Source organism: Cebus imitator, unplaced genomic scaffold (genome assembly GCF_001604975.1).
Source record: "Cebus imitator isolate Cc_AM_T3 unplaced genomic scaffold, Cebus_imitator-1.0 Scaffold49, whole genome shotgun sequence".
NCBI classification, from domain to species: Eukaryota; Metazoa; Chordata; class Mammalia; order Primates; family Cebidae; genus Cebus; species Cebus imitator.
Window position 1 is genome coordinate 1787712 of NW_016107364.1, and position 14103 is coordinate 1801814.

The 14103-nt window shown below is 42.0% G+C and overlaps 1 protein-coding gene across 6 annotated transcripts in view; it reads right to left on the minus strand.

Annotated features, from left to right (window-relative positions):
* Nucleotides 1-13587, minus strand: part of CD226 (CD226 molecule) — a 115168-nt gene extending 101581 nt beyond the window's left edge. For 2 of the 6 annotated variants that reach the window (XM_037738125.1, XM_017527513.2), the window contains exon 1: nucleotides 13372-13585. The gene's annotated coding sequence lies outside the window, so the exon portion shown is untranslated. Of the gene's footprint in view, nucleotides 1-8409; nucleotides 8812-13371 lie in introns of those variants that run through there. The other 4 variants (XM_017527517.2, XM_037738127.1, XM_037738126.1 and 1 more) reach the window with 4 other exon arrangements.
* Nucleotides 13588-14103: the final 516 nt, after the last annotated feature.

The window sequence follows — 14103 nt, forward strand, 5'->3', positions numbered from 1 at the left end:
AGCCAAGTCCAGAGAATTCTTGAGGTTCCCAGGACATGGTCCCCCTAAGTACTAAGATATTAAGTGCAAGAGGAGTTTCCTCCTCATATGCATAAGCTGACATGTGCTCCCTCTCACACATGCACACACTCACACACACAAGCAGTCTCACTCACACATGCTGTAACACACACACATACAACATGCACGCACATACACATGCACTCACACACATGCTCACACAGGTATGTGCACAAACACGTGCACACATTCTCACATGCATGCACTTACACATACCATCACACGCTCACATATACAGTCTCTCACACATTCATATATTATCCCAATCACATGCATGTGCACACATACCCTCACACATGCATGCACACACACAATGTACACACACACATGCACATGCACTTACACATGCTGTCACCCACTCACACAAGCACATACTCTTTCACATACACACTATTTCACACAATCACATCCATGTGTACACATACTCTCTTTTTAAAAAAATTATTTATTATGCTTTAAGTTCTGGGGTACATGTACAGATGGTGCTGGTTTGTTATATAGGTATACACATTGCCATGGTGGTGGTTTGCTGCATCCATTGCCCTGTCATCTACAGTTGGTATTTCTCCTAATGCTATCCGTCCCCAGTCCCCCACCCCCTGCTATCCCTCCCCTAGCCCCCCATCCCCCAGGCCCCAGTGTGTGATATTCCCCTCCCTGTGTCCATATGTTCTTATTGTTCAACACCCACTCATAAGTGAGAACATGTGGTACTTGGTTTTCTGTTTTTGTGTCAGTTTGCTGAGAGTGATGGTTTCTAGTTTCATCCATGTTCCTGCAAAGGACATGAAGTCATCCTTTTTTATGGCTGCATAGTATTCCATGGTGTATATGGTGCACGCATGCTCTCAAACACACGCACATATGCATGCAGTCACACACATGCATACACACTCACACATGCATGCACTTATACATGTTCTCACACATGCTCACTCATACTCTCAATCTCACAGTCACATGCATGTGCACATATGCTCACACACTCATACATGCATACACTCACACACATGCACTAACACATGCTCACACACATTTGCACACACATACTGTCTCTCTCTCTCTCGCTCTCTCTCTCACACATACACACACACACACAGCACTTGGAGTGATCTCAAAACAGAGACTATATGGCCAACAAAGTCTAAAATGCTACCTGATCTTTTACAGAAAAAGTTTATCATGCCCCCCGGTCTAGTTGGAAAGGCAGCCATTAGGCAGACAAACGCACAAACAAATTCACAGTTATGAAGTGCATGTCATGTTACGAAAAGGAAGACACACACATGGGCATGGGAGAGAATGGCTGGGGCTGAAAGCCAGGAAGAGCTGTGTCAGGTTGGTGGTCAAGAAAGGCTTTCAGAAAGTGAAGTGTGTTCTGGAATCCACAGAAGCAGGAGGCTGTGGCCACGTGCAGCGTGTGGCCAGGTGTGAGGACGAGCAGTCCAGGTGGACAGGAGAGCAGGTGCACAAAGTCAGAGACTTTGTGGCAGTTTTTCAATCATTGTAACTGGATCCATTGAGGGGAGATGTAAACAGAAAAGGACAGGAGATTAGACGTAGAGATGAGTGGGTTGGGGATACATTTGCCTTCTGGACTTCCTGGTACAATTCTAAGAGCAACTGGAGATTGTGAAGCACCAGATTAATATGATCGGATTTTAATTATTAGAAAGATAACTGACCATCACCCATTTCACTTTCCTCATTCCTAGTAATATTGTGCCTGAGTTTGGGTATCCACCCCTTTCCACACACCACAGAGATATTATGACAAATCTAAGCTATTCTACTGACAACTATGAGAGAGAGAGAGAGAAAAAGAGAGAGAGAGAGAGAGTGTGTGTGTGTGTGTGTGTGTGTGCGCGTGTGCGCGTGTGTGTGTATAGATGGGGTCTTGCTATGTTGCCCAGGCTAATCTCAAACTCCTGGCCTCAACTGACCCTCCCATTTAAGCCTCCTGGGTAGCTGGGCCTACAGGCCTGAACCACCACAATCCGTTAATTTTTTTTAAATTGTTTTTTGTGGAGACAAGTTCTTGCTATATTGCCCAGACTTGCCTGGAACTTCTGCACCCAAGTAATTCTCCACCCTGGGCACTCCTAAAGTGTTGGGAGTACAGGCATGATCCACCATACCCACCCTGAAAACTATGATTGATTTGAGAGGTCAGAGGAGCCAACTACGGCCTGAGTTGGCCTATCAGGGTGAAGAAAGTTATTCACACTCCATGCCAGAAAAACAGCACGGAATGTGAATAATTTCTCTTCTCTCATCCCTGTTTCTATCTTTACTTCTCTCATTATGAGTGAACAAGAATGCTGTCCTGTTTCCTGCAGGCAGCCATATTGAAGGAAATCAGCGGGAGGACAAACAGGATGGCAGAGAGAGACAAAATGAACGTGGGGCTCCGATGACGGCACTGAGCTACTGAATCCACCAGCTCTGGAGTCTGAGCATACTATGATCTAATACATTTTCACACTTGATCAGTCTCTTACAAGTTTCCGCTACCTGCATCCACATCTGTCTGAACTGGTACAGTTGTTGCTGGCTGCTATAAGAAGGCAAGTTTGGAAAGGTACACAAAGGGCTATCCAACTATTTGGATGCTATTGCCATAATCAAGCAAGATAGAATGGTGGCTTGGACTAGGATCACTCCCATGGAGATGACAAGAAATGAACCGATAGCCAGGATATTGTCCTAGCTTCATGGAGAAAATGAAGCCCTTCCAGAACGTTGAAAAAAGTCAAGGAGTGGATTTGTCAGACCAAAAAGGCAAATGACAGATGAGGAAACGAATGGTCAGAGAACTGAAACGACTGCTAATGAGGGCATTCATGAAGAATGTCTACAGCTAATATCATATTTAACAGTGAAAGTCCCCCAGGATCAGGAACAAGACGAGACTGCCTGCTTTCACTACTACTATTCACACTGTACTGAAGGTTTTAGTCAGAGTAGTTAGAAAAAGCAAAGAAATAAAAGATACCCAAATTGGAAAGGAGAAGTAAAACTTTCCCTATGTGCTGATGACATGAACTTACATATAAAAATTCTTTAAAATCTGCAAAAAAAAAAAAATATATATATATATCAGAACTAATAAATTTGACAAAGTTGCAGGCTAGAAGATCAACATGTGGAAATCTGTTGTGTTTCTATACATTAGCAACAATTTGAACAAGAAATTAAGAAAACAGTTTACTTATGATAGCATCTAAAATAATAAAATACTTATGCATAAATGTTTCAAAGGAAGTGAGACTTTATATTGAAAATGACAAAAAAAAATTGCTGAAAGAAATTAAAAAGACCTAAACATAGAAAAGACATATTTAGGAAATGTGTTTAAAAGACAACCCGTGTTCATGAATTGGATAATTTAATATTGTTACAATGGCATTACTACTCAATGAAATCTAGAGTCAGTGTAATCATCAAAATTTGAATGGCCACTTTCTTTAGAAATGGAAAAAATTGATCTTCAAATTTATATAGAATGACAAGGGGCTCTGAATAGCCAAAATGGTATTGAAAAAGAAGAAAAGGCTGAAAGACTAACATTTCCCAATTTCAAAACTTAGTACAAAGCTACAGTAATCAAAAAAGTGTGGGTACTGGCATATACATAGACAAATAGACCAAGGAAATTGGAGTGATGATTAAAACAGATGTTAGGTAGGATGTGGAGAAAAGAGAACATTTATACACTGTTTGTGGGAATTTAAATTAGTATAACGTCCATGGAAAATAGTATGGGGATTCCTCAAAGAACTAAAAATAGAATTACCATTAGATCCAGCAATCCCACTACAGGGTATCTACCCAAAAGAAAAGAAATCATTATATCAAAAGAATAGCTGCCCTTATATGTTTATTGCAGCACTATTCACAATAACCAAGATATGGAATCAATCTAACTGTCCATCAATGAAAGAGTAAAGAAACTGTGGCATATATACACAATGGAACCCTACACAGTCATAAAAAGAATGAAATCCTGTCTTTTGCAGCAGCATGGATAGACCTGGAAGCCATTATATTAAGTGAAACAACTCAGACACAGAAATTCACATGCCACATTCTCACTTTTAATTGGGAACAAAATAATGTGTACACATGGACACATAATGTGCAATAATGGACACTGGAGATGTGGAAGAACAGGAGAGTAGGAAGGGGTGAGCAATAGAAATTACTTAATGTGTACAACATATTCATACTCAGGTGACGGAGATATTGAAAGTCCAGACTTCACTACTACATAATATATTCATGTCACAAAACTGCCCTTGTACCCCTTGAATTTATACAAATAAAAATAATAAGCCCATACATCTATGAACAATTGATGTTCAACAAGGTGCCAACCCCACTGATTGGGTAAATAATAGTTTCTTCAATAAATGGCTCTGGGAGAACTGGATAGCCACATGCAAGAGCATGAAGTTGGATCCTTACCTCCCATGAAATACAAAAACTAACTCAAAATGGGTTGACCTAAATATAAGACCTTTGACTGTAGAATTCTTAGAATAAAGCACAGGGTGAAATTTTCATGACCTGGAGGTTGGCAATGGATTCTTTGATATGACACCAAACATAGGGGCAACAAAAAAAAAATAAATTGGATTCATCAGAATTAAAAACTTTTGTGCATCAGAGGCCATTTTCAAGAAAGTGAAAACTCACCTTACAGAATGCAAGCAAATATTTGCAAATAATCTATCTGATTATGGTCTAATATCCGTAATACACGAGGAACTCTCGCATTTCGACAACATAAAAGAAACAACCCAATTTTCAAATGGGCAATATACTTGAATAGACATTTTTCTCCAAAAGATGCTCAATATTATCAGTCAATAAGGAAACACAAATAAAAGCCACAATGAGAAATCACTTAATATCTACTAAGATAGCTGTAATCAAAAAGAGGAAGATCAGTATGTTAGGGAGGATGCTGAGAAATTGGCACCCTTGTGCACTGCCACACCAGGGCTGTAAAGAAATGTAAAATGATGTAGCTGCTGTGAAAAACAGTTAGAGATTCTTCAAAAAGTTAAACAGGATTAGTATATGACCCAGAAGTTTTACTCTTACATATGTACTAAAAAGAACTGAAAACTGGTACCCAAACCAATACTTGTAGACCGATGTTCATAGCAGCATTATTCACAAAAGCCAGAAGGTGGTAACAACCCAAATGTCTGCCAACAGGTGAATGAATGAACAAATTGTGATCAAATCCATACAACGGGATATTATTCAGCCACAAAAAGGAATGGACTGATGCGTGGTACAACATGAGTAAACCTTGACAACAGTATGCTAAGTGAAAGAATGCAGCCACAAAAGGTCACATTTTGTAGGAATTCATTTATAGGAAATATCCAGACAGTCAAATCCATGGAAATGGAAAGCAGATTGGTGGTTGCCGGGGACTATCAGAAGGAGGGAATAGGGAGTGACTGCTTAAGGTATGGGGTTTTCTTTGAGGGTGATGAAAATGTTTTGGAATCTGATAAAAGTGGTGGTCACAGGACATTGCAGATGTACTAAATGCCACATAATTGTACACTTTAAAATGTTTAATCTTGGCTGGGTGTGGTGGCTCACATCTGTAATTCCAGCACTTTGGAAGGCCAAGGCAGGCAGATCACTTGAGGTCAGGAGTTCGAGACCAGCCTGGCCAACATGGCGAAACCCTGTCTCTACTGAAAATACAAAAATTAGCTGTGCATGGTGGTGTACTACTGTAATCCCAGCTACTTGGGAGGCTGAGACAGTAGAATCGCTTGAACCCGGGAGGCACAGGTTGCAGTGAGCCAAGACGTGCCACTGTACTCCAGCCTGGGTAACAGAGCAAGACTCCATCTCAAAAAAAAAAAAAAAAGTTTAATCTTATGTTGAATAAATCTTAGATGAACAATATTATGTGAATTTCACCTCGATTTTTAAAAAGTACTGCTAGTGAATAGCAAGAGTTCACATTCACCCCAGGTCTTACCCACGAATGAGGCCACCCCATCTTGCTGTTGGCCATGTATTTAATGATTTCAGTTGTTCCTCCAACCACCCCAGTCCAAAGATGCTAAGTACATTCTAAGAATATAGTACATTATCATAGTGCAGTCTTAGAGTCCATGGACACACTCTGTGTTACGATTTTGTGATAATAGCTGGAAATAAATGCAGAAGATTATGATTATCTAAGTTGTCAGATACACGATTTAAGATATTTTAAAAAATCGTTATGTGCTTATTAAACAAATGCCAAAACATATCTATTTTCTGAATTGGGGCTCAGAGTTGGGTAAAGCGGGGCAGAGGTGCAGGTAGAGAGGTAGAAGGGCTGAGGGCTGAGTGGGCATCTCGACTCCTAAAAGAAATGAGATGAAACGTAGCATCATCTATTCTCAGTGGCTCCTACAATCACGCCCAAAGCGAACTTCCTCCCCCAGGATGAAGAAATGGGGTGCGTGGGAGGAGGACTGGAAAAGGGATGCTAATTAGTAATAACTTGTAGGAACTCCTTATTCTCAAGGCATCCAGAGTCAACTAGTCAAGAGATGCAGAGAACTTAAGTGGACTTGCACCCTGGAATGGAGGGACCTCGAGGTCGTGGATTCGCATGAAAGGGGCAGAAAGACGTGCAGCTGAAGACAAAGTTCAGCTGTTACAAGTTTGCTAGAGATGAGCCCTATTTATCAAATCTAACCAAAGACAGACAGAGACGGCACTTGAGTTATTTTTGTTGTGTCGGCAGCCATTTTTTGCATGATTTATGAAGGGATTTTGGCTTGAGGTATTTTTTCTAATAGAGCTGTCTGTATAAAAGAGCTTTGTCCTCAAGGAAGTCATTAATCAAAATATTACTGGATTTTTCTACTATTAAAAATGTCTCAGCTAACCACATGAGCATGAATTTGTCTCACAAGCTTGCCTCCGAATGCAGATTCCCAGGTGGCCTGAGGGAGGGGTCAGGGAACAGTCTTCAGCCAAACTGTTCTCTTTCCCTCAGGCTGTCCACGCAGGCAGAACCTCCCCTGTCACCTCAGTTTCATTGTTTCTGCTACATACCATATGTCCTGCTTCCCCAGATGTCTCTACTGTTTCTGAGCACTGGGAGGATCCTTCTTGTTTCTACTCAATGACCCCCACCTTCCCCAGTTCATGCAAAAACACCTGATGTGTGTGATGGAGAATCTGCTCTGATTGCTTTCCACACTTGCTTGGAAAACAAGCCACATGCTAGAGAGCAGAGGACTGCAAACGGAAAATCTAGCTACATTCAGAACAAGTGACTGGGGATGGGAAGATTACAGTGTGAGGTCCGTTGCTCCCTCTGCTCTTTCTCGGGTGTGAGGGTTTGTCTGCCTGCCTTCTGCTGGGATGCCCCAGCTGGTAAGAGTCTCATGCTTCCAGTAAGATTCCCAAAGGAACACAATAGTCTGGGTTTCTGCTCCTTTCCTCAAATAATCTCACTGAAAGAATCTTTCCAATGTGGGCCACATGGTCTCCTCCAGACCATGATACTCTGAGAACCTTGGCAAGTCATACACATGTCCCCAGGAATGAGGCTACTGCTGAGTGACCAGTAGAACCCCATTTTCAGTCAAAACAGAGACTCCAGCTGGGGTTCAGCAGGGATGCTCTAAGACAGGGTTCTGAAACTATGGCCTGAGGGCAGAATGCAGCCCACTGTCTGATTTCCGCAAACGGTTTAGAGGGACCCAACCATGCTCATTTGCTTACATATCGCCTATTGCTGCTCTATGTGCCACAGCGCACGAGTCAAGAGGTGTTAAGTTGTGACAGACACCACACGGCCTACAAACTGTAAATATGAACTATCTGGCCCTTTACAGGAAAAGTTTCCCAGCCCTTGAGTAGGATAAAAAAATCTCTGGATCATGGACATTTATTATGTAAGTTCATCAAATCTTTGGATCACAGACATTTATTATTTAAGTTCACCGTTGTTCAGTCTTGCTGGAGAGAAGGAAGATTTAGCTTGATAGACCAGAGGCTGGTAAAATTAGCTCAGTTTTCTTATTCTCAAGAACTTTACTATCAGATCTATTATAAATACAATTCTAGAGACAGACTGAGAAAAAGTACTTAAATGCCACCCTTTTACTGCAAACTGCACCCCTCATTAAACTAAGAGTTTACAGAACACCGAGCACTTAACTTCTTCCCGCTTTTTCCGGCAGCTCCCTTTTCCTGCTGCATCAACTTGCCATGGTGTTACTGGCAGCCCCCACCCTTTCACACACGATTAATTTAAAAAGTGTGAGCTCAGACACATCCAGTCTTTTTTCTGAGAAGGTTACTAACCTTGAGATGTGAGTGCTGCTCCCTCTAACGCTTCTTCCCATCTGTGTCTTGGTTAAGGGCTTTTATCGTATCCTGTTTACCACGGTCTCTTACCCTCACCCCTTCTTGGTCACTGCAAGCTCCCCGCTGCTCCCTGTCTTAATTAGCAAGGCAGGAGCTGCGGGGAGCTGACTCTGCCTGTGCTCTTGAGCTCTTCTCTCTACCAGAACTTCAGATAGCAACTGAAGTAAAGCACTAATATTTCATGAAGCGGGGTTTTTTGAAGTCGTTTACCTGCTTTTGGAAGCAACTTTACCATTGCAGCTACTCAGACTCATTCCAAACTCAGATAAAGCTCTGTCCCTCTTTTCCCCTAAGAGTCTACAATTTGAAAGGATGCACTTCTCCTTTGTTCCTGCTCTGAATGGAAACCACACGCCCCGCCGAAATCAGAGTTGGTTTCTTTGCCTTTTCCTTCCCTGTTGTTTTTTTTTTCCTGCCAATCAAAGCCTGTTAGATTCAGCCGTCTCTTTAAGTCAGGAAGCTTTCTTATCTCTGCCCATATCTAAGTATGTTTTGGTCTTTCTAGATACTCTTTTTTTGCCTTCCATTCTGCGACAGAAAAAGCACACAAGTTGGTGTTTCCTGAGAACTAACTGCATGCTTAGCAGCTTTTGTCCCTTAGAAACACAATAGTTTTTTTTTTTTTTTTTTTTTTTTTTTTTTTTTAGCTGCACCAGACCATGGCAAAGTTAGATTTATTGATTCATTTGATTTATTAGGTTATGGACGGTCCCTGCTGGTTAAACCACCATGAAGGATTGTGGCTGAGGCTTTAGTTTGTAAAATTCATAGAGAGACTAGGAAGGACTGCATTTGACAGGTAAGAAGGCACTCGCAGGGCTGCCCTACCTGCACATTTGATTATGCATCACAGATACAGGACCCGTCTCTTCCGCTGGCCCACTGCGTATCTGAAAGCAAGGGAGAAGAAAATGCAGCGCCGCCTCTCATGACACAGGTGTTTACTGAGCCTTATTGTGGGCCAGAGGTAGCCTTCTAAAACACCTGCCTGACTCTTGTCACTCCCTTCAGTGCCTCGCTGTCCTCAAGAGAATATCCAAATGTCTTATTGACCTGCAAGGCCTGTGTGATTGATCACTGCCATTTTTCCAGTGTTATGTCTTAAAACTCCTCTACTCACTCCTAGCCTATATTGCTCATCCACCTAACACTGTGTAATTTGTTGCTCACAATGCTCTGATAGGGCTGGGCCTTTGCACGTGGAGTTCCTCACCTTGATTTCTTTTATCCCTCTCCCATCCAGCGGGTCTCAGCTCAAGTGTATCTTATAAGATACTCTCCCTGGGGCCGGCAAGAGTGAATTAGGTAGCCTGTGAATTTCCTGTGAGTTTCCTGAGAACCACAAATATGTCCTCACTGAAACACTTACCACATCCTATTGTGATGCTTATTCACTGCTGCATGTTGTACTATAGCCTTATAGGCACTTCCAGGCCCAGGTAAATTCTCATCCCCTGCTCTATCAGATACTTGAGCAGCGCCCTTGCCCCTTCCAGGTGCTCAATCAGCGTCTGTTGAATGAGGACGAAGCCATGCAATGACTTCCATCTGTTAGGTTTCCATCTTGTTTCCAATCTGCCATTATTGGGCCTGCTTTCCCACACCTACAGGCACCTGGCTTGAAAGTTTCTCTTGCCTACGTCCTGACATACAAAATCCAGACTGATACAGGCGAGGGAGTTTTTCCAAATTACTTTTTCATGGTCACTCTCTAATTTAGTGTCCACCGGCGCACGTGCACACACACACACACATCCTTCTCCCTCTATCACCCATATCCCATAATAAAGCTACTGCTAATTGTTTTTATATTTTTATTATTTAGCTATTGCCATTTTTAAGGGCAGCACAATGGAGATATCTTTTGTTGTTTCCCTGGAGAGGTCTGTTCTCTCTGGTTTATTTTGTTTCTTCTTGGAGGCTCTTGAAATCTTGTAATAAATACAAAGAACCCAACACTTAGCTTTGTATCATGTCCAAAGAAACACAGGCATCCCAAAATCTTGGCCCCAAGGATGCAACACTGTCCCCCCAACAGAGAACTACAAAATTTTACTCAGCAAATAGGGGACATGTTGAAATATCACGAGCAATAATACATTATAAAACAAACAACAAAAATAACCTGGGACAAATGAAATTGCCCTATCCCACCAGAGAACAGATGTCCTAAATGTTCCAACCAGCAGAACAAACAGACGTGAGGAGGGAACGTAGTGAGACAGAATGAAGATTACCACCCAGACATGAACAAGAGTCCTTTCTTCAACATTGTTTCATGACCCTTACAAAAGGCTTTTTGAACAATTGAAAGCAGAAATACCCTTTAACAAGTAGGAAACAGCAAGAGTCGTCACTTCCCTTGTTGCAGCAGGGCATCAGTTACCTCCTTCCTCTTTTTGTCTAAGGTCACCAAGGCACTAACTAGCTGTTCTATAGGCGAGGGAGTTTTTCCAAATTACTTTTTCATGGTCACTCCCTAATTCAGTGTCCATAGGCACGTGCATGTGCGTGTGCGTGCGCGCGCACACACACACACACACACACACACACACACACACTTCCTTCTCCTTATCACCCATCTCCCATAATAAAGCTACTGCTATTTTGTTTTTTTATATTTTTATTATTTAGCTGTTGCCACTTTTAAGGGCAGCACAATGGGGATATCTTTTGTTATTTCTCTGGAGAGGTCTATTCTCTCTGGTTTATTTTGCTTCTTCTTGGAGGCTCTTGAAATCTTGTAATAAATACAAAGAACCCAACACTTAGCTTTGTAAAAAAGGATAAGGAAATGTTCTCAGTAAAAAAATTCTAGAAAGAATATATCTTAATTTAATATATTTTGTTGTTCTCACAAAGGATAAGGCATTTACCTTGCCTTTCCTGTACAAATTATAGTTCAAGGTGACCCGAGTTTCCCTTTATAGAAAAATTCAGCTACTAAGTGGAGAAAACAATCATAGTTATTTTTTTAAGTCACCATTTTGCAACCCCTATTAAAATAATAGATGGAGACAATTGTTAATAGATGCTAAAACCATGAGGTGGAAGGTTAATGGGGAACCTCTATAATGAAACGTGCTGCTGATTGACACTACCTGAGCCCTCGGATCAATCGTAATCTCGCTAAATATGGCACAGCCAGGCATGAGGGGGCTCCCCACGCGATGCATCAGTAAGAAAGCAGTGCCACCTAGGAAGTCCTCTTCCCCTGGTAGCTGAGCCTCAATGCAGCCAAGCCTCTAGAAGTAACCAGCAGCGCATACAAAATATAGGCAATAGCCAGGCACGGGCTCATACCTATAATCCTTGCACTTTGGGAGGCTGAGGCAGGCGCATCACCTGAGGTCTAGAGTTCAAGACCAGCTCTGTACTGAAAACACAAAAATTAGCCAGGTGTGGTGGTGCATGTGCATAATCCCAGCTACTTGGGAGGCTGAGGCAGGAGAATTGCTTGAACCCGGGAGGTGGAGGTTGCAGTAAGCTGAGAGCGTGCCATTGCTCTCCAGCCTGGGCAACAAAGTGAGACTCCATCTCAAAAAACAAAAACAAACAAACAAAAAACAAGAAAGAAAGCAAAGAAAGAAAGCAAAGAAAGAAAATACAGGCAATAAAAGACTGAGTTAAAGGACACTACGAGACCACAAGGAAGCAATGAACTAAACACAGAAATTAAGAGCTACTGCAGAACAAACGTCTCAGTTTCCTCAAGGAACGAATGGCAGGTGTGATGACCACAACCAGCAAACGCCAAAAAGATACTTGATGATTTGTGTTTTTTTGAGACAGAGTCTTGCTCTGTTGCCCAGGCTGGAGTGCAGTGGCACAATCTTGGCTCACTGCAACCTCCACTGCCTAGGTTCAAGTGGTTCTCCTGCCTCAGCCTCCCGGGTAGCTGGGATTACAGGTGTGCACCAACATGCCTGGCTAATTTTTGTAATTTTAGTAGAAAGAGCGTTTTGCCTTGTTGGCCAGACTGGTCTTGAACTCCTGACCTCATGTGATCTGCCTGCCTCAGCCTCCCAACATGCTGGGGTTACAAGCATGAGTTACTGTGCCTGGCCAGATACTTGATAATTTAAATACCCTTTCCTGGGAAAAACTCATAGCAATTTTGCAATTTCATCAGCATGATAAAGAAAATTTACAAGAAACTAACAGCAACCTTGATAGTGAGACACCAAAGAAATCTCAATTCAATTTCTAAATAAGACAAGGATGGCCACAATCACTGTCAACATTGAACCCATTCTGGAGGTTTTAACTACACGTAATAGGTTTAAGAAAGGAATAGGAGCCGTAAACCTTGAAAATTATTTAAAATGTATGACTTGTAGGTGATCCCCCTAGAGAACATGGTCAAATAAAACGGAATAGAATTTAATAAGCTGCCTAGCAAAATAATTTTATAAGATTCAGTTGCTTTATTGTATGTCATATTCAAATGAGCAGCAAAATTTACACATGCATATGTATATGTAGGTATAAATGTGTGCCCATGTGAATATATATGAAGGTACCTCAAGAATTTGTAGGAATTAAAGAAATATGCTAATTTATCAAAGGAAATAAAATAAGTCTTGAATAAATGGAGGTATTGCCTTGCTCTTCTATGGAAAACCCAATTTTGAGAATGCATCAGAAATATTTATTTGCCTGGAATTTTGTAATCTTTTACATTGTTAAGTGGATCAGGCTCTGAAAGGCTGTTCATGAGGCACGTGTTGACAGCACTCTGCACAAAGGTCTTCACTTAGTATACTGTAAAATGTTATATGTTTGCACAATCAATCATTGAAGACCTTTTTGCAACACGCATATCCCCATAAAAGCAAGCAATGGATGAACCGCTGTGAAAAGTGCTCTCTGGAGCAGAAATCCACACCTGGTTCTTACCTGTTTTTGGCATTGCCAAGGGCCCAGAAAACTTCACCCACGACTCCCTTGGCTGCTGTTCCTTCTTCCTCCTCTGTTTTTAGCCTCCTTCTCTTGACGGTCTCAAGGTTTCAAGGAAATAAATACTTGCACACACATCTTAAGGACTCCAGACCTCAAGCATGACATCCGGGTAAGTGCTAAGTTCTTCTTTGGGAATTTTTGTAAATGACAGCAGGAAACAGCAGCCAGCACAGCTATCTTGACAAACAAGGGCCTGCAGATACCCGCTATCTCTTTCCCACAGTCCCAGTCCTCTGACAAAGCTCATGACTTTCTCCCTGCATTCCACACCCCTTTCTGCTGCGACTATTTGATAACAATACACACTGCATTGTGGCTACTTAGTAAAGTGGGCGAGAGTTGCCATCCTGTAAGCCAAAGAGTGTGGGCTTTGCAGAGAGACTTGGGGTTAAATCCTGATCCATGCCTGGCTAGCTGTGGGACCTCCAGTCCTCAGCGCATTGATGGCAGCACAGATCCTGGCTAGGCCATGGCCGATCGCCCAGGAAGGCAGCCCCCACTTCATGTTACCTGTGGCCCAGTGGGCTCCACTCTTGTCGGGGTCCACTGAGGATTTTTTAACACTCTCAGTGCTAAAAAGGCTATTTTACCTCCTGAACTCTCAATACTGCTATATCTCAGATTATTTACAGAAAATTTCATTTTCCAAAATGGCAGAAAACACATATT